The sequence below is a fragment of the Macaca fascicularis genome, chromosome 14, assembly GCF_037993035.2.
Source record: "Macaca fascicularis isolate 582-1 chromosome 14, T2T-MFA8v1.1".
NCBI classification, from domain to species: Eukaryota; Metazoa; Chordata; class Mammalia; order Primates; family Cercopithecidae; genus Macaca; species Macaca fascicularis.
This window is the reverse complement of record NC_088388.1, coordinates 95,080,505-95,106,424: the sequence shown is the minus strand read 5'-3', so window position 1 is coordinate 95,106,424 and position 25,920 is coordinate 95,080,505. Positions and strand designations below refer to the sequence as shown.

The window sequence follows — 25,920 nt, the reverse complement described above, 5'->3', positions numbered from 1 at the left end:
TGATGGAGTCATATGAAGACCTCATAAAGCCTGGTTCGTTGGGGGCATCTAGAGGCAAGGGCTAGTACTTCCTTGTAGAGCATTAGTGTCACTGTGATCTGTAATGATCAAAGGTTCTTGCTTACTCAGAATAGAGCATTATAATGTACGCTGTTAGTGACATATCCAGTTGTCAATCAGATGGTCATTTATCCAAGCAGTAAATTAGTCATTAAGTCAATGTGCACTTGCTGAGTACCTACCATGTGCAAGATGTTGTAATTATGCTGAGAATAGGAATGAAGCCAGAGGTGGGATTGAGTATTAAATGACTGATCTACACCTGCACCAACCAACTGGAATATCTAAATGCCCAACCCATCATAATGATCCTGCGATGACTCCCTGTGATGCATGTGGACTGAATATCAGCCTGAAATAAAACATGATCCCTGTCTGCAAGCACAGTAAGGAAAGGGAGACAGGATTTTTCAACTACCATTTCAATACTAGGTAGAAAGAATAATGATATGAGAGCACAGAGTTTTGGTATCTGACCCGGCAAAGGGAAATCAGGGAAGGCTTCTGGAAAAATAATGTCTGAGTTAAGTGTTAAAGGATGAAATCATCATGACTACAGAGAAAAAAATATCTGGTTACCTTATGTCCTTTGGTTAACATAAAACAGAGGTTGAGTCCGCCCCACATATGAACAATATGAAGACATAACTCTGTCCCTCCAGAGCACATATTGATGAGTTAGTCCTGATCCCCAGGGAACTTGAAAGAAAAAACTCTTCCTGGAAGGAAGGAAGGAACTTTGAATATTGCTTTGTACGTGTAATTTGACAGGTCTACATTATCTGTCTAAGCACAAAGATAGCACATTATATGTCAAAACATTATCTCAGGACAGTGTGATGGTGCAGAGCCTAATTCCAATAACATTCCTAGAGTAGTTTTCGTGGCTACTGCCCAGAAAAGAATGCCACAAACACCACAAACTCCGTCCAAGCTAACCTTTGCCCTAGATGTTGGCCAAGAGAACACCAGACTCAATGAGGATTCAAAAGTTAGGCACTAAGGACAGCTTTCAGCTCTTTTCCACTTACGTGGGTTTTTAAAAAGTTATAGATTATGGAGAATGAACTTGGAGTAGAGACATACATGTACACATTTTTGTTTCTAACAAAATTCCTTTTTTAACCCAGGCAATTTTGGGGGCATTTAAAAGCAAGTCATAGAACTATTTTCTAATGCTATATGTAGGCACCTTGATTTGGATGAATGTAGGTTCAAATTCTTACTCTGACAGTCCTAGCTGTGTCACCTCTAGGGACTCACTGAACTTCTCTAAGCCTATTTCCTCACCTATCAATAGGAGTGAAAAGAAAATCTCCTAGGAGTGTATTGAAAATAAAATGAGGAAATTCTCAATTCAGAGTCTAGAATAAGTTGATTACTGTTATGATTATGGAAAGAGTCATAAATCACCAAAATGTTATTTTTAAATAAGCACTGCTATTATATAGGAGAGGCATTGGAGTAAATCCCAAATTCTAACATAAACAGTATTGTGGAAATAAAAGAGAATTATCCCTAATTTTTCCACTATCCAGCAGCTTGAGTGTATTGCAATTTACCCTTTCTAGGCCCAGATTTCTGACCATAAAAATGGAAATTATAAATAATGAGATAGCAGTGAGTTAGCATTTATAACCGGTATGACTTCTGCCACCCTTACTTGTGGCATTTCATTTCATCCGTATGAGGGAAATGCCATTATTTCCATGTTACAGGTAGGAAAATTGAGGCACAGAGAGGTTCAATAGCTTTCCCAAGTTCACACAGATAATGAGTAGCAGCTGCGGGATTCTGATGATCTACTCTGAAGCCTATACTTTAAGCCACTAGGATCTACAGCTCACAGGTGGCATTTGCTGGAATCCTTATAGATCGCTGTGGAATTCTTAAAAAGAATATTCTTCTAATGTTGAGCCCTACTTACATAATCTACATAGTAGATTAAGTCCTTCGGGATAAAAACATATTCTAAATGTCTATTCTTTAGAGATGCTAAAGAAATTTTACATACACACACACAACTGTGTGCTATTAGCCTTCCTGAGGGTAAACATTATGGAGTTAACCAAAATAAACAATTTACAACAGGAGATAGATAGATAGATAGATAGATAGATAGATAGATAGATAGATAGATTTTTTTTTTTTTTTTTTTTTTTTTTTTTTTTTGAGGTGGACTCCCGCTCTGTCATCCAGGCTGGAGTGCTGTGGCTTGATCTCAGCTCACTGCAACCTCCACTTCCCAGGTTCAATTGATTCTCCTGCCTCAGCCTCCTGAGTAGCTCGGATTACAGGCAAGCACCACCACGCCTGTCTAATTTTTGTATTTTTAGTAGAGATGGGATTTCACCAAGTTGGCCATGCTGGTCTAGAACTCCTGAGCTAGTGATCCACCTTCCTCAGCCTCCCAAAGTGCTGGAACTACAGGCGTGAGCCACCGCATGGAAATATATATCTTTGGTGCCCCATCAGTCCTTTTCTGGGAGCCTCCCTGCCACCTCCAACATCCTCTGGCCTGTTTCCGGACATGTTGCTGATATCAGCAACTATAAACCATATTCCTGACCTCTTAGTCCCCACTCAAGTATCTAGGACCGAAGCCCACCAATGGGTGCTGATGGCCAAATCAACAAACATCTTCCAATGCCTCAGATAATTTTTTACATTCTCCTAGGGCATATGACATATATGATACAGAGTTAATTTTCATCTCTTCCAGAAGGTCCTTAAAAAGTGGTGGAAATGTGGCAGCATTTCAGGTTAAGGGCCTCTCTTCTAAACAGGGAGTAGCCACCCATTTAAAGTTTTATCCCAGCTTTATAGACTGAACCACGTTGTCCCTTCCAGATCATAATTCTATAACACACGATCCCAAAATCATGTGACTGAGTTTTAAGCAAGTATACTACAGCTGTGTAGTCAAGTAAGTATTGCTCTTTGGAAAGTATTCACATTTAGGAGGGAAGTGTACACATTCTGATAATGATGCTATAGTTCGATACAGCTATAGAATTTTCTCTGGGGATTGTCTCTAGGGCTTATAGCACATTTGGTAGACTATTACCAACACAGTAACATTCATCCTATCGGGGCAATTTTTGCAAACAGTCAAGCTGGGTAATGCTGCTCTGGGTCAAAACCAAGGGATAACTGTGATGTGACAAGGCTGCATTGCAAGTGTGGTGTGTGAGCTTTCTCTGAAGGCAGTTAAAGAAAGTGAGCTCCTTCTCAAGATGTTAATTTTGAGGAGCAACTTTTATTTTATATACATACTTCTAAGATTCTTCTGATTCTCGTTGTCTCATCCAGTGTGTTGGCATGTATTCTCAACTCAGAGAGAGTAGTTTTAAGTCTTCCATCTGTAATAGACAGTACAAATGTCTATTCTCATTCTAGAACAGCTAAATCTCTGTTACTGATGACCAAAGTCATGGATAGGGTGGGGGATTTGGAATTAAGCAACTCTTAAATTTATCAACTAAAACATCCTAAAGGAAACCAGTCATGTGTTTTTTTTTTTTCTGCTTCTCATACTCACTTTGTGTCAAACATAGGATGATTTACTATGGGATTTGTTACTTGAAGCTCTTTAGCCTGGTGGAAATCTTGGTTCTCTGCTACAAATTGGTAGACTAAATTTGTTGATCAGTTACTTGCAGTTTACCTCATAGGTGTGCAAAGGTGACCTTCCCTTTACCTGTCAGAACTCTGAACCCAGACAGATCCACATTTGCAGCTAGAGACTGAATGTGGGCAATTCCTATGCCCCTTCCCCTTTACTGTGTACCTACCTCTATTTTCCTACAGGTAAATGATTCCTGAGAGATGGATGCAGTGTAGTAAAATTGTTCAATAAATCCTTATTGCTCCATGCTTTGGGTGGTTTTAAGTAATCTCTTCTTCAGAGACTGGGAGAACAAATGCTATTTGGTGTTTTACAAAATGTCTACAGCAGACTCTTGTCTTGCTAATATTTGTAGCTTGGCACATGGAGATACCTCTTGGCTATAATTTTCTTCCCTTCCTGATTTGAGGATTATGGGAGAGGGCAAGATGGGGATGCAATGCATGCATTTCTGATTTATCTTCAAGTCAGTGAACACTTATTTAAGTTGTGAAAGAGTTATTGGCTGATCAGGACTCATGAGGGTTTAAGCCAAAAGCGCTTACCTCTTGAACCAAAAAAGTGATCTTTTTCAGAGCTATATAATCAGTCACTTAAAAGTGTGAATTTTTTTCTAACATTGGATCCATGCAACTCAAGTGGATTCTATATTTGGTTTAGATTTCTCCCATATTTAAAACTTCTTGGAGGGAAGGCAGCCAGTGAATGGATGGTTTGTTATGACTGAAACATAAATTTGTACATTGCCTCCTTAGTTTAAAGCCAAGCTCCTCAATCATATATTAATAACTTCACCCTACTCTCTCTTCCTAGCCAAGCTTATCCTTCACTACGCCATATCAACCCTTGGTGTAAATCAGGCACATCTCCTAATGTTCTCTGCCCCACTTCTTTAAGGTAGCATTGTATATATCCAATCTTAAGGATGAACACACAGAAAATTGTTTCCAAATTGGCCTGGGTGGCAGTGGAGAAATCAATGTAACTCTCATATGCTGACAATACCTCTACATCCTTATAATTGTCCAATGAAAGTGCCAGAAAAGAAACAGATAACTTGTATCGGCTGGAAATGTCTTTTCCAATGAGAAAATAAAGATGAATTTAGTGTTTTGCAATAATATGATATCCAAGTCACTCCTTTGCTGGATCCTAGAGGTTGGCTGAAGGGTCCTCCAGTTAGGCTGGTGCCAGAGTTTGGGTTCATAGGCTAGAATAGATTAGAGGAAGTCAGGAGCATGGAGGGCCAAAGCAAAACCAAGCCAAGTCCTACAAAAGCTGAGAAACAAAATTTGTCAGTATATTCATAGCCAAGAAGAAGGCCAAAAAGATGGTGACATACCTGCAGTCAAGGGTAAATATAATGACATGAAATCTATAGTGAAGATGGGATAGAGACTCAAGAGATGCAAGGTGATCACTGCAAATGACTCTCGACCATTTACTCACCTTGGCTGAGTCTTGGCAAAAGGGAACAAGGTTGATACAGACATGCTGTGGGTTGTCAATGGGAGGCCAGGAGCATTATGTTTACATTTTCATTTTATCTTTGATATTTCACCATTTGTCTTTTAAGTTTACAAAGGAAAGAAAAATTTGTTTTTAATACTCCATGAAACTAGTGCTTGACCAGAATGCAGAGTGAGTTTCCAGATACATATGTTGGTATAATTAGTATTGAAGAATCATAATTGGAAAATTAGCAGGAGGAACTTGGTGTCTTTTTTGTTCTTTTGTCATTATTCTGTTGGTTGGTTGGTTGGTTGGTTAGTTGGTTGGTTTTAACATTAGCACTAACTCTGTGCCATATACAAATAACTCAAATGGTAGCTGTAATCAACCATTTTTCACAGGTGAGGACACTGATGCTCAGAAAGATCAAATCACTTGCTCAGGGTTATAGTTAGTAATTGACCTGATTTTATAGTCAGGGCTCATAATTACTATGCTGCTTAAATTAAGGAAATAGGTAGAGGTGGTTTGGGTAGTGTTGTCAGGGCCTTCTTTACGATATATGTTTGAAATTTCACTGTTTTCTACAGTCCCAGGCAAAATCATCACCTCAGGAAACATTTAAGTCAATTCCAATGTAGGGAGGGATCTTTAGTCAAATTCACACTGATCTTGCCTTATCTGAATCCACAGATCTCTCAGTTTCCTGATCTGCCTACCAGGAGCCATGAACTTACTGAATATTGCTCCATTCTTAGTTCTGGCTAAGCTTCTATTCACTTGTTTAAAAACATATATATTGTGTGCCTGCTATTTGCCAAGCACGGTTCTGGATTACTGATGCTACACCTGAGATCAAATAAGAAATTGTGGTGCAGTAATGAAAGCATAAAATTTTCAAAGTTTTTTAAAACTTAAATAATCAGATTGTTTTCAAATTGAGCTATTTTCATCATATCGCAAGCTTATTATTGTTTCTGTTGCTAGGCTGATTTGCTGATGGGCTTCTTGGTACCTCTGTTCCCAGATTAAAATGGGAGAAAAAACAAGAAAGTGAGAATGCAGTTTAATTTTTAAAGCAAACATTTCTGGAGTTTTGTTAGGTATTTTACATAATAAAGAAAATTCATTCATTCTCTTTCTCTTTAACATCATCCATTCGAATTTAAGAATCTTTTCAGTATCACTGTTAGAGTTTCACAATGGGATGAAACCGTAATTCTTGCCTTCATTCGTTCATATGATGAAAATGTATTGAGCACCTACAATGTTCCAGGAACTGGGGATTAAAAGATTAAATGACCCCCTTCATACCCATATAATCTCAAAGATCAGGAAAACATGGTTCCTTCCCTGGCTGAGCTTTTGGTCTGAAGGAGGTATCTGTCCTTATTACTTTGTGAATTCCCATTCGGTAATTACATTACATTTTCTCAATTCTTAACAGTCCATTCTATAAGAAGTGAGCAAAAATCATGTGAGCATTTCCCGTAAGTCAACAAGTTTCATTTTAAACATGTTATTTTAACCTTTCACAGAATAGAACTCTATTTGCTGGATATTCTACTTTATTTTCTATTTTATTTTGTTATCCTAGTATGTAGTAGCTCAGAGCACAATGGAGTGAATTTGTGTAAAGCAACAATTAACTCCTCTTTCCCTCAATAAAGAAATAAACACAATAACAAGAAGAACATGTTAGCCTTGGGATCATAATACATACGGTTCAACTCCACAGTTAGGGGAATGGCTTCTATTATTCTCATTCCAAGGTCTTTGTCTGTGTGTCACATCCATCAATAAGAGCTGTGCATTTAAAGCATTAGTGGGTAAGTTAGCCTGTTGAATACCAAGTTTCCGACTAGGGAAAGAAAGGGTGTAGGGTTAAGAAATAGATTTGAACCTGGAGATGGAAATGCAAGAGGGTTAATGGAAAATCTGACAGATATTTAACTGTAATGTGCATTAATGTAGGTGACTCAAACAATCCCCTTTGCACTCATTCTAATTAGTTGTGCCTTTTCTAATCAGATGTCAGTTGTTATCAGTTTGGTAGAAGGGGGTAGTGGTTCTTTTTGTGAAAATCCAAAGGAGGCAAAAACTCATTTAGCCAGTGCACTAATCAGTAAATTTGCACATTAATGGTTAATTAAAGTTAGGCTCAAAGACTTGAGATTCAGAAGGTGTTTACTATAAGGAGTTCTGGGTTTCAAGCAGAAGACTGTACAAATGTTTAGACTAGTAGGATCAGAGAGATGTAATGTCAGTGAATCATCTTAACTCTTTTACATTGTGTCTCAAGCAGGAGAAACCAAACTTAAACACACACACACATACGCACAGCCTAGGCAGCTCTCTGGATACTAATTAGAGAACTCTGGCTCAATGTTTGCATTTCATGCAATGAATCTGAACAATAAAGTGGTGCCTAATTCTCTAAGCAATAAATTAAGTTGAACATAATAGAGGGAAGCCAATGACTGCTTCCCTGTGCATCCTGCAAAATCAAGTTTTCAAGATCCTCGATGACGAAAGAACGGGGGTGGTTGACCTGTTTCCCCTTTATTCTACTGTGAGTTCTCTCCACCCTTAACCACTAGCATTTTCCACAGTTTGCTTTTCACAGGCTCCTAAGTTCAGCTCCGCCTTTATGAAACGTGAATTTCATAAACAGGGAGCTTACTGGGTCCTGCTTGGTAGTCCACAGGTCTGTGTGGGTGAGCACAGGAGTGTGTGTATCTCACTTTCTGGTCTTTGGCTCACGTCTCTGCTCTGTGATTCTGAGTCTTTGTCCAGTTCTTTCTCCCCTTGCCTGTACTCTCTCTTCTTTGACCCTTTCCCTATAGACCAATTTTGAACTAGCCTCTTTTCCCTGACCATTTTCAGACTGTTTCATGGCAGGCCTTGAAAGGGGGAGGGATTGGGGACTTGTAGCCACTGGAGTTATTATTGGCAACAGTGGTGAAGGGACGTTTCCAGGGAGAGGATCCATGCTGGGAAGAGGCATGAGGCTAATAAGCTGGCCAGCCCATCTCCACATCCCCCAGTCTCTGGCACAGATGAATGAGTCCTGAATGGACATGCCCTTGGACAAACCATATCCAGAACAGCTTCTGACCATTGTCCCTGCTTGCTTCTCATGCTTGCTAACTGACCTGCCTCCTTCCAGTCTTGCCAACATGGAACCAGAGTGAGCATTCTAAAATAGGAATTTAATCATGTCATCACCTGCATAAAACCTTTAAATGGGCTTCATTTTCTCAGGAGAAAGTCCAACTCCATATGGAGCTTATAAATCCCTGTATGATCTGAATCCTGCCAAGGTCTCCAAAGTCATTGGTTTTCATTCCCAGCCTTTTTCTTCCCTTGACTCCTACCCATTCACTCATCCTTTCCCCAAACTCACATACACTCTGCACTTAGCAGCCTTCATAATATGTTCTTCAGTTCCTGAGAAGTGTCATGCTTTCTCTCAACCCCAGGTCTTTAAATGTGCTGTTCCTTCTGCCTGGAACACTCTTCTTCTCTACTCTGCCTGGCTAACCTAATCCTAAACTTTCTTCAGTCTCAGCTGAGACATCATTTTCCCTAGAAGGTTTCCCTGGTCTTCTAATATGGATTAGCTCCCATCCTATTTGCTGTGGTAGCTCCTTCTGCTTCCTCTCTTTGAGCATGCATTACCTCTCATATATCTTTGTTCTTGTGCATCTCCCATAAATAGCCTGCAAGCTAGTTGAATACAGAGGTCACATCTGTCTTATTCAGCACTGTATTCCAACCCCTAACACATCTAGTATGTTGCAGGGACCCAGAACATAGTTGTTGAACAAGTGGACAAATAAATTATACCATTGACTTATCATCCTTTCTTTTGTTCTGGGGATTTAAGAGCCCATCCCCTCCCCCAACAGAAGTTAGGAACAGGAGCTAGCACTTCCACCTTCCTCCATACCAAGTCTGCCCTCTACACACCATTTGCCCAGGGACCTAGTCTTAGTCTGAGTCCTAGTCCTTCCAGTTCTAGTTGTCAGAGCTGGAAGGCAGAGAATGCCCTCCCAGCTGCCCCATGGATCAAATCTATGGGATGAGATTCTGAAGAGGCCCTTTTGGTGGGGGCTGGACTGGCCTACATGCTGGGGAATCATATGGGTAAAAGTAAAGTAAGAGAGTTTCATTGAGAATACTTCAGGTGACTTTTTTCTCTCATCCTGAAGGCAATGGAAAGTTATGAAAAAAAACTGCATAGGTTATTTTTAAGCAGAAATATAACTTGTGCCTGGCAAAAGGTAATTGCTTAATTCAAATGCATTGAATGTCAGTGAATCAAAATTGCTCTTTAGAAAAGTCACTCTAGTAGCAGGATAAAGAACACACTGGAGGGGGCAGCTCCTGCCGACCTCACAATGTCAAGAATTCACCCATCCTCTGTGCCATTGTCTCCCTTGCACCCCACATGCCACTTCTCAGAGGCCGACATTGAACTTCAGCTCTTGCTCCAGAAGATGTATTCCATCAATCTTGTCTCTTACATCTTTAATCTCTCCTTTCCATATTCAAACATGCTCAAACCCCAGCATTCTCCAAAAATGATGTTTCATTCACTCTTGTATCCCTTTGAGCCCCATTTTGAACCAGGGTCAGAACATTTGCAGTTAGGACACTTCCTCTCTCCCTTCCTAGGTGCTACTGCTGACACCACTGCATGACCATCCACATCTCTGCCTTCACTGCTGCTGCCTTCGTGCTTTGATACTGTAATTCTCCTTTTTACCTGCTTCTTTCCAGCTACCTTGTCCCTCCAGATGGTAGTTAGACAGCGTGACTAAGCAATTCTGCCTTGCTCCATACTCCTTAGGGATGAGGCCAGTAACTGGGGTTCCAGTTATCTCTATTGCTTTTGCCAGGCCTCCTTCCTGGAAGTGCAGCTTTACCCCAGATCCAATCATTTCCTGGGGCTAGACTTCACAGCATCAGCTCTCCTCCCTATGAATGCCTTTTGCCGTACCGCTGCCTGATCCCTACTGGCTGTGACATCCTGTCCACCTTCTTAGGCAGTTCTGCTGGTATCTTAGAACCCCAGCCTTTCACTCTCTCCATCCCCTTCCCTGAGTGTCCATGTTGCTATAATCACCCCATTTCATGAAACAAAGTTAGTTTCTTCTCCCTCTAGTACCCACAGCACAGTGCAAACCTTTCAGTATAGTTCTTACCATACTGTATTATAATTTTGTTTAGGTCTTTGGTCCACTGAACTGTGAACTCCTGGAGGGTTGGGACCACAAAATTTCTTTTTCCCGTCTCTGAACTCACAAAGCATTTTGCATTTCTCATTACATTCATTGTTTTCTGCCTTGAATTGTAGTTAAGTCCATACCTTAACCCCTCTACTAGACTTCAAGCTCCTTGAAACCATGTCTGTACGTAATTGATCTTTGTACCACCAAGGGCAAACAAAGTACCTGAGAGAAAGTGTCAATATACAGGCAAAGAAAAAGAGGCAGGACAAAGGAAAGAAAGGAAAGAAGTTATGCAATGGGGGTGTGTGTGTATCTTGTAGACTATAGGCTGTATAATCTTGAAATCAAAGAAAATGAAATGGGTTTGAATAATTTTATATGAATTTAAATATAAAATATACATTATTGAGAATTTATGTATTACTTCAAAAATGTTGTAAGTATCTTCATGTCCATGTGACTCTGACCAAGTTATTTAAATTCCCTGAAACTAAGCTGTATCATCTGTTAAATGAGAATGACAATACCTGTTTTTCAGGATTGTTGAAAATTTTCCATGGTGCATGAAATAACCCATGAGATATACAACAAACACAGGGCCTGCGCCTTGAAGGCAATTGACGAACGTTAGCTTGCTTCCCTTTGCAAATAAGTACCCTCCGATAAAATAATACAAATTAAATGTTAGTAGACAATTTCAATGGGTGATTTTCAAAACTCTGAGCCCTCATTTAACTCTGAGTTTCCTAGCAACTAAGGTTAAAAGGAAGTATGTGGGAATACAGAAGTTGTTTTTTTTTTTTTTTAATATATGAAAACCATACACATTCATTAAATGGAGGCAAACTTTTTTCTAGAAATAAATTCAGAGGTACATTTATCCTCAGGGGAATTAGGTAACATGATGGACATCTTCTACTGGAAATTTTGGAAAGACACCATGACACTGTTGACTTTGATGTTTCTGTTTTTAAGCTGCATTATAAAATTTTATATGAATATTATACTTTAATTCAGTATTATACTTTAATTCAGTAAAGGCTTTCCTCCAGGAAGCTGAGATAATGTGGTTACAGTTATAATGTTTTCTGAAGATGTATTTCAATAGTTTTCACACTTTCTTTCAGCAAGAACACTTCTTTCATCCCTTATCCTCTTCCCCATTCCCTCACCCCCTGCCTTTTCAGGATTTTCCTAAGGCAACTCCCAGAACTTTAAGTTCCTTCAGGACAGTTTGCAAACCAGTGTTCTAGTTTAGCCCATGAATAGGGGATATAGACTTTATAGGAATGCATAATTAAAATGCCCATTATATTGCCTCAATCAAATACCAGTTTTCTCAAATGAGTCTTTGGCAAACCTATGCATTGTGTAAAATGGATGAGACCTGAGGAGTGTCTACCTCCGAATCAGGTTCAGGTTTCAGGGACAGCTTTCTGAAACCTTTCAATATGTGATAATCTTACTCCTGCAGATAGAACAAAACAATGAACTCCAGGTATGACGCCTGTACTTCCCAGACTAAACTCATTTAAAATCACCTGAAAAAAAATTCAGCAACTGGTATAGTTATTTATCATTCAGCAAATACTTAATCACTGCCTATATGTGGCAAACCATGCCAACTGCTATGAGAAATGTAACAACTGGGGTATGCTCTGTGGTAGGAAGAGCATGAGAATGAGAGACGTAACACAGGAAGTCTGGACCCAAACTTGCTGCTAAGGATTTTACCTTGAGTCATCAGGTCTTGCTCACTGCCTTTGTTAAAATTTTATTCTATTCTTTTGAATTTATGATTCCAAAATGCAATTACTGTCTTCATGTTTAAATTTGAGTCTTACCTTTATCAAAGTAACACGTAAATATAGTTTAAAAAGACAAATCTTGTTAAAATGCAAAATCTATTCCCTGGCCCCTTTTCCCTCACTCTTTTCAGTCTCAAGGGGAAACCACTTTCATCATTTTTAGTTGCTTCTCCTGGTATTTACCATTATGTACCTAAATGCATCCATACCTGATACTCTTGATTTATTAATTTTAGGCCATATCCATTACATACTATTATAGTAGATGAAGATTTCAGTTCTATTTTCAACCCTTCCTTTCTCTCCCCTTTTGCCACAATATAGTCAGGTAAAAAATTTAGATAAGTGTTTTCAGAATTTATGAAGAGATAAATAGTATTTACTGCTGAGATAAGCAGTATACTGTAATTATAATTCTTATCCAGGAGTCATGTACCTAACTTTTCTTTCATTTGTGAAGTTTCCTTACATCTCTGGCTGTCTTGTCATACCATCTAACAGCTCTGTGAAACATTTCTCAATACGTTTTCCACACTGATACTTCTCATCTCCACAGGAGCCCTCTGTCCCCAGCCACAGCCTTAATGGGTGTTCCCTAGGCCTGCTGATACAGCTGTCATCCTACGACCATACTTAGAATCTCTTCACTCCTTTCCTTGATCAGGTTCCCTGTTTCTGGATCCCTTTTGTCACTCTATTTGTTTGTTTACTCTCTCATTTTGTTGCATTTCATCTGATAGTCACTTCCTGACCAAGGGTGTGTGAAGGGGAAAGTGTTAGAAGCTTCCTAGGTGTCTTTGGTGCCACAGAGTATGCAAAGAAGAGATAAGGAGGTAAGCCTCATTTATTGAGCATCTACTTTATGCCAAGTGCTTTCTCCATAACATTTCTAGGAAATAGAAATAATTTTCTCCTCTTTACAGATGAAGAGGTTGAGAGTAGAGTGGCTTAGTAATTTGCTTAAGGTTAAACAGCTAGTAGGTGGCAGAACTGGAATCCAGATCCATGTTTATCTGATTCTAGCCATTCTCCACACACTGCATCTCTCAGCCAAAAAGCTTAAATACACAATCCTTGCCCTCAAGGAATTTGCTCAATCATGTGTTCAATCCAATGTCAGGTAATTGTTATTTTTCTGGGCCAATTTTCTCCCTTTTTACATGTGTGTGTAATATACATGTGTATCTATATAATTTAAGTCTGGTTAAAGACTTAAATTATTTTCATAGTCCCAAGTACATGAAGTTTTATTATTAGATTTTCCATGATATTCTAAAATAGTTATTTCTAAAGGAGATTTCAGGTCTTTATTTCCCTATTTATCAGGTATTGGGCAATTAGGGTCTGATCTGGTTACAACTGAAACTATCTTGGTGATTTTGCCCTTCTCTCTAGTGGATTTTGGTTTCTATGCGGGATCATTTGCTGGCATTTATCACATTTAGCTCCTGCCTAAAGGACATTCAGAATAACAGGTGGAAAATTAGCTACATAGAAGGAATGATGCACACTTCTGACTGTTTACTGTACCAGCAGACTACTCCAAGCTGCACACCTTGAAGTCTGAATTGATATCCTTGTTGGAAACAAAGCAGAATAGTAAGCACAAAGAGTGGAGACCTAGGAAAGGATTTAAAATGAATGAAAGAAGGTAGAATCATTGCTTTTTAGTGAATAATTTACTGACAGGTCTCATGTGCAAGCAAACAGTGCCATTGATGCATTCCATTTATGCTGGCACAGCTGAAGCCCTCTGATTGCTTTTCTCACCTAGACATGGCTCTCATTAATCAAGGGAAGTTACATGGACTAGAACAAGAAGACAGTTCTGTCGACACACTTCTAGCACTGTTCTCTAGCAACATTTGGTTCTTGTTCCAGTATCATTGCTCTCAGAAGCAGAAGCCCTTTCATTTAGTTAGAAATTAGCAGTAGATACCTGCTCTGTGAACAGTCTCTGATTTTGAGTGTTCAGTTCCAAAAATTCATTTTCAATTCAGTTGTTTGGCATTTCTGGTACAGTTTTTCCTAAATTGTAGGAACAATTTAAAGAAAGTGCATTAAGTCCTCCTGCTAGCCTATACAAAGTCTGTTTGACTTATATGACATTGAACTATCTACGATTGAACGATCCATGATAACACAGTGTACTATCCATGGTTTCTACAATATTACATTCTTTTAAAAATACAAGATTTGTTCAGTGTACACTGATTGAGCCAAGCACAGTGGTGGAATGAGAAATACAATCTATTTAGTGAAACGGAGAATTTCAGGACAAGAGAGAAATGTGAGTCCCAGATGTGCACAGAGCACTTTGCTATGGAAACCACAGAGAAGGGGCAGCCACCTCAGCCTGGCTCCAGGTTCGAAATGGGGAGACTATGAGCATTTTCAGCTGCACTCTCATAGAAGAGAGGAGCAATCCTTCAGACCGGGGAAGACGGAAAAGGAGATTGGCCAGAACAAGACCTGGGAGGGAGTACAGAGCTCTTCATTTCCAGTGGTTCTTTATAGCATGGACATTTACAGCATAGGTACTGCCCGAATGCCCATCCACACCAGTGTTGGGGACTGAATTTTGTTTATGTCATTTATCAAGATATAATAGTTTTGAGTCATCAGTTGTATTTCTATAACCTATAAAAAGAGTACCAGGTAAGGCAGAGCCCACCACCACTGCAGCCACACCCGGAGTCTTCACTATGCTGTACTGTGGACTCCGCATCAGACCTGGGAGGCAGGATGAGGCTGTGTTTTGCATTTCTGAGTACAGTCCACAAAATGTGTGCTTCTGAGAAAGCAGTAGTCGTCTTACATCCAAGAGTATTTCTAAAATAAAGTTTCGACCCACATACATGATGAAATTGAAACTACCCACATTGTCAAAGCCAGAAAGAGAGTAAAAAAGATGGTGTAGGCCAGCCGTGGTGGCTCACGCCTGTAATCCCAGTACTTTGGGAGGCTGAGGCAGGTGGATCACTTGAGGTCAGGAGTTCAAGATCAGCCTGACCAACATAGTGAAACCCTGTCTCTACCAAAAATACAAATATTAGCTGGGCATGGTGGCGTGTGCCTGTAGTTCCAACTATTTGGGAGGCTGGGGCAGTAAAATCACTTGAACCTGGGAGGCCGAGGTTGCAATGAGCCTAGATCATTCTACTGCACTCCAGCCTGGGCAACAGAGCAAGACTGTCTTAAAAAAAGAGAGAGAGAGAGAGAGAGATGGGTTAAAAAGTCAGAAAGAGAGATCCCAAGGGAAAAATAAAAGGATATTTGAGCCAAAAAATGCATTTCTGATGATCTCTTCTGCTATATAAAGATACTTTATAAGGCAATTTTAACTCTGATAACTTGCCCATTTCTGCTTGCAGAAGAAAGTCAGTCATTCTCACAGAAATCTCCATTCGTTTTTCCTCCTTATATTTCATTCAATTTTGTGAGGAGGGGTGGGAGGGCCCAATTTTGCTATTGTAAAATTGTTTCTCATTTTTCTGAACACTTGAAATGGGGTCAGATCTAAATGGCTATGAATGCAACATGGATCCAAAGGCCCAAAGGTCAGGTCCCACTTGGACAGTTTTGATATATGTAAAGTGCTCCTAACATTCATTTATAGAGAGCAGCAAGAAGGTTGAGCTGTGGCCTCGTGAAGATTCACACAGATCTCATTTTCCTCATATTCAGAGCAAGACGTTCCCAACTACCTGTGGATCTGCATGAGTTGGGGAGTGTGGGAGACCCCTCTATTGTCCCCTTTGAGTGTATATATTCTGTAGTGAAGCCAGAGGAAAATGTGTGAGAACCTCGCCAGGCTGTTCCTTGGGAGTGAAGGCAGTCCTGACTTCCATGGGAATGGGATTCCCTGCCAAATTCAGATGCCGAGGCTTCCCTCAGGGACCACAGCCCATCGGAGTGGAGGAAGTTGCTGTGAGAAGTTAAGCAGGCAGCTCTGAAGGACTACGTGTGTGTGTGTGTGTGTGTGTGTGTGTGTGTGTGTGTGTGTGTGTGTGTGTGAAAAGAGAGCAGCCTTGCCCCATTGCTTGCATTATAGTACACATGGAATCAATTTTAAATTTCACAGAAAGAAAACAGTAAACAGAGTAAGAGGGGAGCTAGTGTGTCTCTCCAAGGCTGGTGTATCTCTTCAAAGCTGGTGTTTTTTTTCCAAGGCTGGTGTTTCTGTTCATGCATACAATCATGATGCACACCATTCATACCTCCAGGTTGTACACATATTTCTTTCATCCCTGAGCATCTCTGAGACTCAGCTCAATGGTATTTCAATTGACTATGAGAATCACACCTCTTGGCAAGAGTCAGAATAACTTTCTGTTGTAATACTTTAAATTAAGAGTTTCTTCTATCTAGGCATTGCAGGAGAGAGGAGAATGTATTAACAAATTGATTCTGAAAGTAGAGATGGGGGAGATACGTGATCCACAAAGCAGGGCCACCCAAGGTTCACTTCAGTATTCACGTTTGGGGAAGCATGAGAATGTCGCAGAGCAAGGCCAACTGGCTCAGATGTATTAGCATACAATCAATATGCAAGGCACTACCTGAATGCCAATTAGTAAGAGTCACATTAACCATGGTAGCAGATAACACATTAAACAGTATGATACCAGCCACAAACCTCACTAGCTTTTCCAGTAAACTGAAAAGACAAAGACAAAGAGAACTTGGGGAAACTCCTATTCATTAGTCAGGTTTCCCCTTAAACATCACTTCCTTTGGTAAGCCAGTCAGACAGATCCACCCCCACCCGACTTGCCCTAGCTCAGCTCTTCTCTTCTTTTACATTATACCTTCCAGAATTATCTGTCTTCCCTCTTTCAGTCCCCAGCACCCAGCACACTCCCTAGCACTCTGTAGGCACTTAAATTTATGCTCGATGGTTGATGGAATATTATGGGCTTGTCTTAGGTCGTGGAGGATATGAAAATAGAGAAGATAGAATCCCTGCCCTGTCTGGGAGGGAGACAGACAGATAATAATAGACACCATACAATTTGTCAGACTTTGCAATACTTGTAAGTACAGCTTCTCTAAAGGAGAACAAAAGGAGGGTTGAACTTGTGAGCACCTTAGTGATAAAACAGACCTACATTAGCTTCTTCTCTAATTCATTAATTTTACTGGTAAGAAATAATGAACGGAATCCTATTTCCTTATATTTCAAGTTTGCTACCAGGATAGCACAATATCAATAATAATAGGCAATGGATTTCACTTGGGGGAATATTATACCAGGAGGAACACATGAAATATTATCAATATCTTCTCTGGGGAATCTATGTATCAGCTTTGTAATGTCTAACATCAAATTTCTCAACTTCAGAACTGAAAGCAAATACATAATTGGATTTGCATTAAAGCTTTAAAGAGTGAAATTAAGAGTCACACTCAAGTTTCTGGTTATGTTTCTTTGTTGCCTACTCCTTTTGCCACTCGGTCACATAATTCATTTTTTTTCTAGAGGAAAAATCAAAAGCAAAATATGCAACACCCACTCCCTGCCCTCCAGTACTCCCATAGTATTATTTATATTGACCACTCTTGGTGTGCTTGGCTTAACAGACAACAGAAAGGAAGTGAAGGCTCTTCCCTGAGGTTTTGCTGATTCGATTAGAGAGAGCCATTTAGAAGGATAACTCGAAATCTCAGACACAGGAATCTAACTTTTATTCTGGTGTCAAAAATGATTTGAAATATTTTTTGTATGATGATGTTTGTCAGTACTCCTTTTATCCTCTCACAGCACCCGGTGGGTGTCTCCATGCCTGATGCAGACAATATAGAATCCAAATGCAGTTGCAAAGGTGAATGACTTCAGGTGGCCTTGTGCTGCCATCATCATCTGCACAAAATGTGAACTGACCATGAATCTTTCCTCCATATTAACCTCTCCAAGAATAGAATCTACTGAAGACATGAATATTTTGATAGCATTTCCTTGGGGTTTTGGGAGAGAAATTACATCTTGCAGATATCTGATGAAACTCTCCTGTGACCAAAAAGACTGCAAATAAGAGTTTTATAAACAGAAAACAGCATGAATAACAATAGTTTCTGGGTAACCATTTGCACTTTTTAGGTACAGCATAAACTGTCCTTCACACACCTGCTGTATTTTGAGAATCTGAGCTTATGGAAGGCCACATGGCTTCAGTGGAACTGTCTAGCTGGGTGACTGCATGCAAGCAGTTAGCCACTCTGCCTCAGTTTCCCTAAAAATACAATGAAATTGACAGTCACTTGAGTGGTCCTCAGACTTTTACATTTACATCTTACAATACGGAAGCTATCATGGATTTGCTATATTTCATTTTTCTGTGTAACTACATTAAAAATCAAAACTACTGCCTACTATTACCATCTTTCATGAAAAAAATATATTTTAGCATGAAAACATTGAGACGAACATAACCTCAGAGTGAACGATGGTCCTTGAAAAGTGAATAAATTTAACTGTTTGGTAAATTCCCTGTATGAATCTTATTTTTTTCAGTCCCATTAGCAAACAAAAACTTCTTCAGAAATGAACACACGTCCACAGAACACCATTAGACTGCACGATCTACACAGATCCATCTACCTGTACATTCTAAGCACAGTACTGGAACTTACCAAATAAGTAAATAAATAGCCAACCAGAGCTGTATCACCTTTTACTTTGTTACAGTGTTGGTGTTAATGTTTTATAGCACTCGGCTAACTGGAATGTGGAAGGCCCCGCCAACCACATCATACTCTTTCCGCCCAAGATTGTAGATCGGCTTCACTCCATTAAACCGTCATTGTCTTCAGCTGCCATGACTCCTCTACTAAACAGGGCGCGGTGGCTCAAGCCTGTAATCCCAGCACTTTGGGAGGCCGAGGCGGGCGGATCACGAGATCAGGAGATCGGGACCATCCTGGCTCACATGGTGAAACCCCGTCTCTACTAAAAATACAAAAAAATTAGCAGGGCGTGGTGGCGGGCGCCTGTAGTCCCAGCTACTCGGGAGGCTGAGGCAGAAGAATGGCGTGAATCCGGGAGGCAGAGCTTGCAGTGAGCCCAGATGGCGCCACTGCACTCCAGCCTGGGCCACAGAGCCAGACTCCGTCTAAAACAAACAAACAAAAAACTAGCAACAAGGAATTCCAATTTTTTTAAATGGAGGAGATGTCAAAAGGACAGGAGACTATAAATGCCAAACAAAAGCTTTTATGCAAGGCTAAATTGGTCATTTTGCATAAAACACACAAGTAAAACAGTTACAGCACAAATAATGGAATACACTTCTGTTAAATTATTCAGTATTGTTACAGTATTAATGCTACAGCCCAAGTTTCATTGTGTAAATTAAATACACAGTCTGTTCCCTAAGATTGTACTTGGTTTCCATAATAGTTTTTTTAAGTCCTCACAGATTGGAAATATAAATATGGAAATTTATGATTATCAATAGTTTGAGCCAAATCCTAAGAGAAGGGGTTTGGACTGAGGTCTAAAAGTACTTAACTGAAATGGAGCCACCAAGAGACAAGTTTAGTCTTGGAGGCACATGTGAGAGGGTGACAAATGGAGTTTATCATGTTGGGAGACTTGTGGATTTGCCTTCTTGTTTCCTTTGGCAGAGCAGGGTAAGAGGCCGGCTTTGGCGTCATTGCTTTAGACACATAGCCATTTTGGCATGAGGTTGGATCTCTGGTCCCATCCAGGGTTCACTTTGTAGTCGATCTGTTTTTAAAATGAGGTAGGTCTTCTAGTAAATGGCCCTCTCCTTGACAGGGAGCTCTTTCAGGTCGAGGGGACTCAGTCTTCTTCCTTTTCTTCCTTACTTGCATGCCACCCTGTCCGTTGATGCAAAAGAGCTTACTCTATGTAAACTACGTAAATACTCAAACGTAGGTTCAGAATATCAGAGGTGGTGTGAATCTTAGAGATGTTTCTAATAAAATCATTATTCCCTTTTTATATATGTAAGAGAAATTTAATAGCTTCTCTCAAAGTTCATTCACTACTCAGAACCCTGATTAGAACTGTGAACTTCTGATTTCAAGATCAATGCTGGATCCATTTGCATCCCGCAGTGAATCTCTAGAATTCGAGTATTAGCAAGTATACAGGTAACACTGTGTAAGAAACATGCTGTGCTCCATTAACCTATATGCAGTCAGGACATACCCTGAGGCAAAGTTTTAACTACACAGAAATGTGGCCTTAACCTTATAACAAGAGCTTTTTTTTGGCAAGTGGGCTATGTAAGAACACTGCACGCTGGAAATAATGGCAACCAGAGAGGAATTAGAGATATTCTATAGCTACTTGAAATTTTCAGTTTTTTAAGCAATAATTATTTCAAGGATGAATTAATTAAGTACATTTCTACATCCTGTAAAATCTTACACCCCACCTAACTTTAAAAAAATTAATGCAATTTACATTTTGAGGATTTATGTTATATTTGGCTCAACAATCAAGATAACTGAAGACGGACTCATCTCTAACAGTCCAGCAGTGCAATTAGAGAAGTCTGCCGTAAGGGGTGATTTTCCTGTGAACACAGCCAATCTTCAAAATGGCCAGTGACAATATGCTGTGTTGATCTGTTTTAATGTCTCTCTCTATATTAGGCATATGCAGGATGGACTGGGGAGGAAAAAGAAAAGAAGGCCTTTGGAGTAAAAAAGATGGAGATGAGATTTGGTGACTGGAGAAGTTAAAAATGAATTCCAGTGCACCTAAATATCCATGAGTCTTTTCAAGCCTACCAGTCCAAATGAGGTCACAGAACTTCAAGACCAGATTCTCACAGGTTACAACCTTTCTACTGCACCTTCTCATTTGAGAATTCCAATCCCATGCACAGTTATTCCTAACCCTCAACTATACCCCAGGTATTTGAGAGTCCAAAACAAGAGTTTGACAAGCTCTCCTAAACAGGAGCAACTGCTGGATACTAGCAGCTGCCACTCCAGGCTACACTGCCAGCCGACTGGCCAATACTGCCTGGAGCTACACATCTCCATGGGCTGTGGATTTCAAAGTAATTCCAAGTTTAGTGTGACATGTCTCCTTTTCCACACAGCTTTTTCCTTCGCTAGGTCACATATAGCCAGGATGGCTGGTTCAGGACACTTCCAGGTGCCAGTGCCATGCTGGCAAAATCACTGCCCTTTGACCCTGTGGTCCTATAGCTGAAGCACCCTGTTTATACCAGACTCGACAGTTATTCATAGTTTTATTTCCTCGGGAAGCTCCAGTCCCTCCTGAAAACTTGGTTTCCACTTGACTCTTGTCCCATTCTGCATATATGCCTAGGTAACTGAAAATAAATTAGGAATACAGCTTAAGCCTCCACCCGCCTTCTCCACGCAGAAGGCCCCTTAGCTTTCATGTAAATAACCTAGAGGGAAGGCTCACCTATTTCCACCTGGCAGGTATATTCAAATCTCAGCTACACAAGAGATGCTGAAGTAACAACGAATTAACCAGTGAAGACAGAGATACACAATAGAAAAAAGTCGAAGACCATTTGTAGTCAGTACCCATGAGGTTAAAATGAGATTTATCTGCTGCCTGCACTGAACACATAGCTGTGTGTATCCTATAGTTGTGTTACAGGATCCTTGGGGTGTGGCTTTTCGGGCCTGAAACCTCTGGCCAGTGGCACCTTTGCCTGAGTTTTGTTCGGCCCACTGGGCTTGTTCCGCCCACTCAGCAGGCTGTGCTGGGCTCACACTACCGACCTGGATCCCTCCCTTGGCAAGGGCAAGTCGCATGGAGCAGAAAAGGGTGTGTGAACGAGCATGGGGTCTGGCAACCTTGCAGGCAGACAAGCCAGTGGGGCGGGAAGCTCCAGGTGCCGACACAGGTGCCAGCTTTCTGCAAGGCTGCAGCTGGGCCAGAGGCACTGCAAGCAGCTTCCCTGGCTAGCACCAGGGAACACAGTGGTGCCCAGAAGCTTGGAGATGCCAGGCACCGCAGGACCCCAAAGAGGGAGTCACAGCCCTGGCTTGGGGAGCTCCGAGGTTTGGGCTCCCTAAGGGGCTGCAGCTCTTCTCTCCTCTTCACCTGCCATGTGGCGAACAAGGGGCATGTTTCAGCCCTATTTTTGTTACGGCTTATTTATTTTTATTTTTATTTTTATTTTTATTGAGACGGAGTCTCGCTCTGTCGCCCAGGCTGGAGTACAGTGGCGTGATCTCAGCTCACTGCAAGCTGCACCTCCCAGGTTCACGCCATTCTCCTGCCTCAGCCTCCAGAGTAGCTGGGACTACAGGTTCCTGCTACCACGCCCGGCTAATTTTTTGTATTTTTAGTAGAGACGGGGTTTCACTGTGTTAGCCAGGATGGTCTCGATCTCCTGACCTTGTGATCCACCTGCCTCAGTTTCCTTATTTATTGACGTGATCTCGGCTCACTGCAACCTCTGCCTCTCGGATTCCAGTGATTCCCCTGCCTCAGCCTCCCGAGCAGCTGGGAATTACAGGCACGCACCACCACACCCAGCTAATTTTTGTATTTTTAGTGGAGATGGGGTTTCACCATCTTGGCCAGGATGGTCGTCTCCATCTCTTGACCTCGTGATCCAGCCACCTCGGTCTCCCAAAGTACTGGGAATACAGGCATGAGCCACCACGCCCTGCCTATAATGAGATCTTCTAAAGTTACATTATTATTTATCTGAATTTTATTATTTATTCATTTAGTTTTGAGATAGGGACTCATTCTCTCACCCAAGCTGGAGTGCACTGGCATGATGGCGACTCACTGTGGCCTCAACCTTCTGGGCTCAAGTGATCCTCCCACCTCAGCTTCTCCAGTGGCTGAGACTAGAGGCATGTGCCACGCCCAGCTAATTTTTGTATTCTTTTTTTGTAGAGATGGGGTTTTACCATGTTGCCCAGGCTGGTCTCAAACTTCTGGGCTGAAATGACCTGCCCACCTTGGCTTCCCAGAGTTTTGGGATTACAGGCATGAGCCACCTGGCCCAGCCGATTTTGTTTATCTTAATCAAAAAATAGAAATGCTTCAAATAGTCACTATAGATGAAAACAAAGGAAGGAAAAGGAAAAGTAAAGAAAGAAGGAGAAAGACAAAGAAAGAGAAAAGAAAGAAAGAGAGAGAGGAAGGAAGGAAGGAAGGGAGGGAGGGAGGGAGGGAAAGGAAGAAAATAGGCCAGACTGAGTGGCTCACACCTGTAATGCCAGCACTTTGGGAGGCCATGGTGGGAGAATTGCCTGAGGCCAGGAGTTACAGACCAGCCTGCACAGCATAGTGAGACCCCATCTCTACAAAAAAATTAAAAACTAGCTGGGGTGGTGGCACATGCCTGTAGCCTGTAGTTCTAGCTACTCATGAAGCTGAGGCAGGAGGATCACATAAGCCCAGGAGTGTGAGACCCCAGTGAACTATGATCACACCATCACACTCCAGCCTGGATGAAAGAAGAAGACTGTCTCTTTAAAAAAAAAAAAAAAAAAAGGAAGGAAGGAAGAAGGAAGGAAAAATTATCGCTTCTTTTTTATCTAGAGTTCTCAAGCTAAAAAATACATCCTTTTTTTTTTTTTTTTTTTTTGAAACAGTCTCTCGCTCTGTCACCCAGGCTGGAGTGCAGTGGCCAGATCTCAGCTCACTTCAAGCTCCGCCTCCCGGGTTCACACCATTCTCCTGCCTCAGCCTCCCAAGTAGCTGGGACTACAGGCACCCACCACCACACTCGGCTATTTTTTTTTTTTTTTTTTAGTAGAGATGGGGTTTTTTTTAGTAGAGATGTATTAGCCAGGATGGTCTCGATCTCCTGACCTCATGATCCACCCACCTTGACCTCCCAAAGTGCTAAAATACATACTTTTAAAAAATGCCCAGGCTCACCCAAGACCAATTAAGTCAGAGTCTCTTCAAGTTGGGCCTGTGTGGACCTCTCTCTCTCTCTCTTTCTCTCTCTGTCTCTCCGTGTGTGTGTGTGTGTGTGTGTGTGTGTGTGTGTGTGTATAGTAAGCTCCCCCAGGAAATTATGTGCATCAGAACTGAGAACTACTGTTCTAGGGGAAGTACCAAAAGTGAAGTTCATAGGTTCATAGACTTACTCTACCTCTGTATTTGAAAAGTCAGACTTTCTTCTGTAGTATCAAAGAAAATGAACCCAGGTCAATTATTGTAGTGTAGAAAGTCATAAGGGGGAAAATTATTTTTTCCAGTGGCTGAGTAAAGATTCTGGTGAAAACAGCTAATTTAACTGAGAACAAAACATTTCCTAAGTGAAGAGATATATGCATTATTATGACTCAGGATACTCAGATAATTAAGCAGTAACACTTTTGTTGACATTTAACTACATTAAGAAGAAAACTTGTTGAACCAGAAATGTCAGTGGATGAGGGATTTTCAAAAAATGACTTGGCAGATATTTTCTTCATAAAACTCTCTCTTAGGAAGAAATTTGCAATGTATTTGGCCCTATTTATAAACATGTTTGATTCTATCACCACCCTCAGGCCAACAAAGCAGGAAAAAAAATGTTAGAATTCTATACAGAGGTCAAGAAGACCTTTAAATCAGCAATTTGAAAACACAAGCTTGCAAAATATCATATTTGAAGTTGTTCTTTGGGAATGTATAAGTAATACGGGTTTGAAATGAAAACTAGAGCAAGAGAGGCAGTCATGGATATGCATTTTCATGTCTCTGTTTTAATGTTCATATTAATCTGAAATATCATATTCAAAGAACTCAGTAGACCCTCAGTAGATTTCTCATAACAAATCTTTGCAGCAGTTCTAATGTTCTAAATCTGGTTTACCAATGACAGATTTAAAAGATGATTTTTAAAAAATGGGATATAATTTCCAGAAGTGTTTCATTTGTTGGGTCTTGACTTACCCTGCATAGAGTAAGAATACCATGTGATAACTTTGTGTTTTAAAGGGTTGTTACTGAGATGATAGACTTACTCTCTGAAATAGAAACATTACTGTTATAAGGCTATGCTGTTGGCTGCAAGAAACACGTTTGCTTGGATAGAAATGGCCTCTTGTTACTTCTCTAAATGTGTGCTCTGTTGTGTCGAAGAAGGCATTTTGAAAGGCAGTCCCTGTCCTGAAGAGTTGTTTTTAAAGGAGTGTCAGGCTACACTGGACAGATGAGCATTGATTCTGGAGATGCTATGGCTGGAGAAAAATGCATGCAAATGGCAGCTACCAGCAGAAGAAAGAGTTCTGAAGGGCAAGGCTAGTGTTTCGGTTTAGGAAGGCGTGTTAGGTGTTGTTTGTGATATGTCACAAGGGACTCTGGCCATGTGTTCTGTGATGTCTTTTCCCTGCTCAGAACCCTCCACTGGTTTCCCATCTCACTAGGTGTGAAAGGCAAAGCCCTCACAGGCCCTACAAGATCTGCCTACCACATCACGCATGCATGTGCACACACACTGCCCACCGCTTCAACCACAGCTCCCTCGACTCTCTATTTCTCTATCCTCCAGCCGCTCTTGCCTTCCCAGAATGCACCAAATACAAGCCCATCTCAGAGTCTTTGCTCTTTCCTTTCCCCCTGCACTTCTCTGTACCTGGGTTTATTTGTCTCCGTAGCCTTTATTACCTTTGGACATTCTGTTCTGTTTACTTGTGTTTTTGTTTATATCTGTCTGCCCTCACTAGGAGTTAAGCACCATGAAAGCTGCAACCTTCCTAGTTTTGTTCACTGTCATACTCCTAGCGCCTCAGAGGGTATCTGGCACATGAT

At 40.8% G+C, this 25,920-nt stretch overlaps 1 protein-coding gene across 3 annotated transcripts in view; it reads left to right on the top strand.

Annotated features, from left to right (window-relative positions):
• The window catches only part of MAML2 (mastermind like transcriptional coactivator 2), a 368,167-nt gene that overhangs the window by 252,397 nt on the left and 89,850 nt on the right, over positions 1–25,920 (top strand). The window lies entirely within an intron of this gene.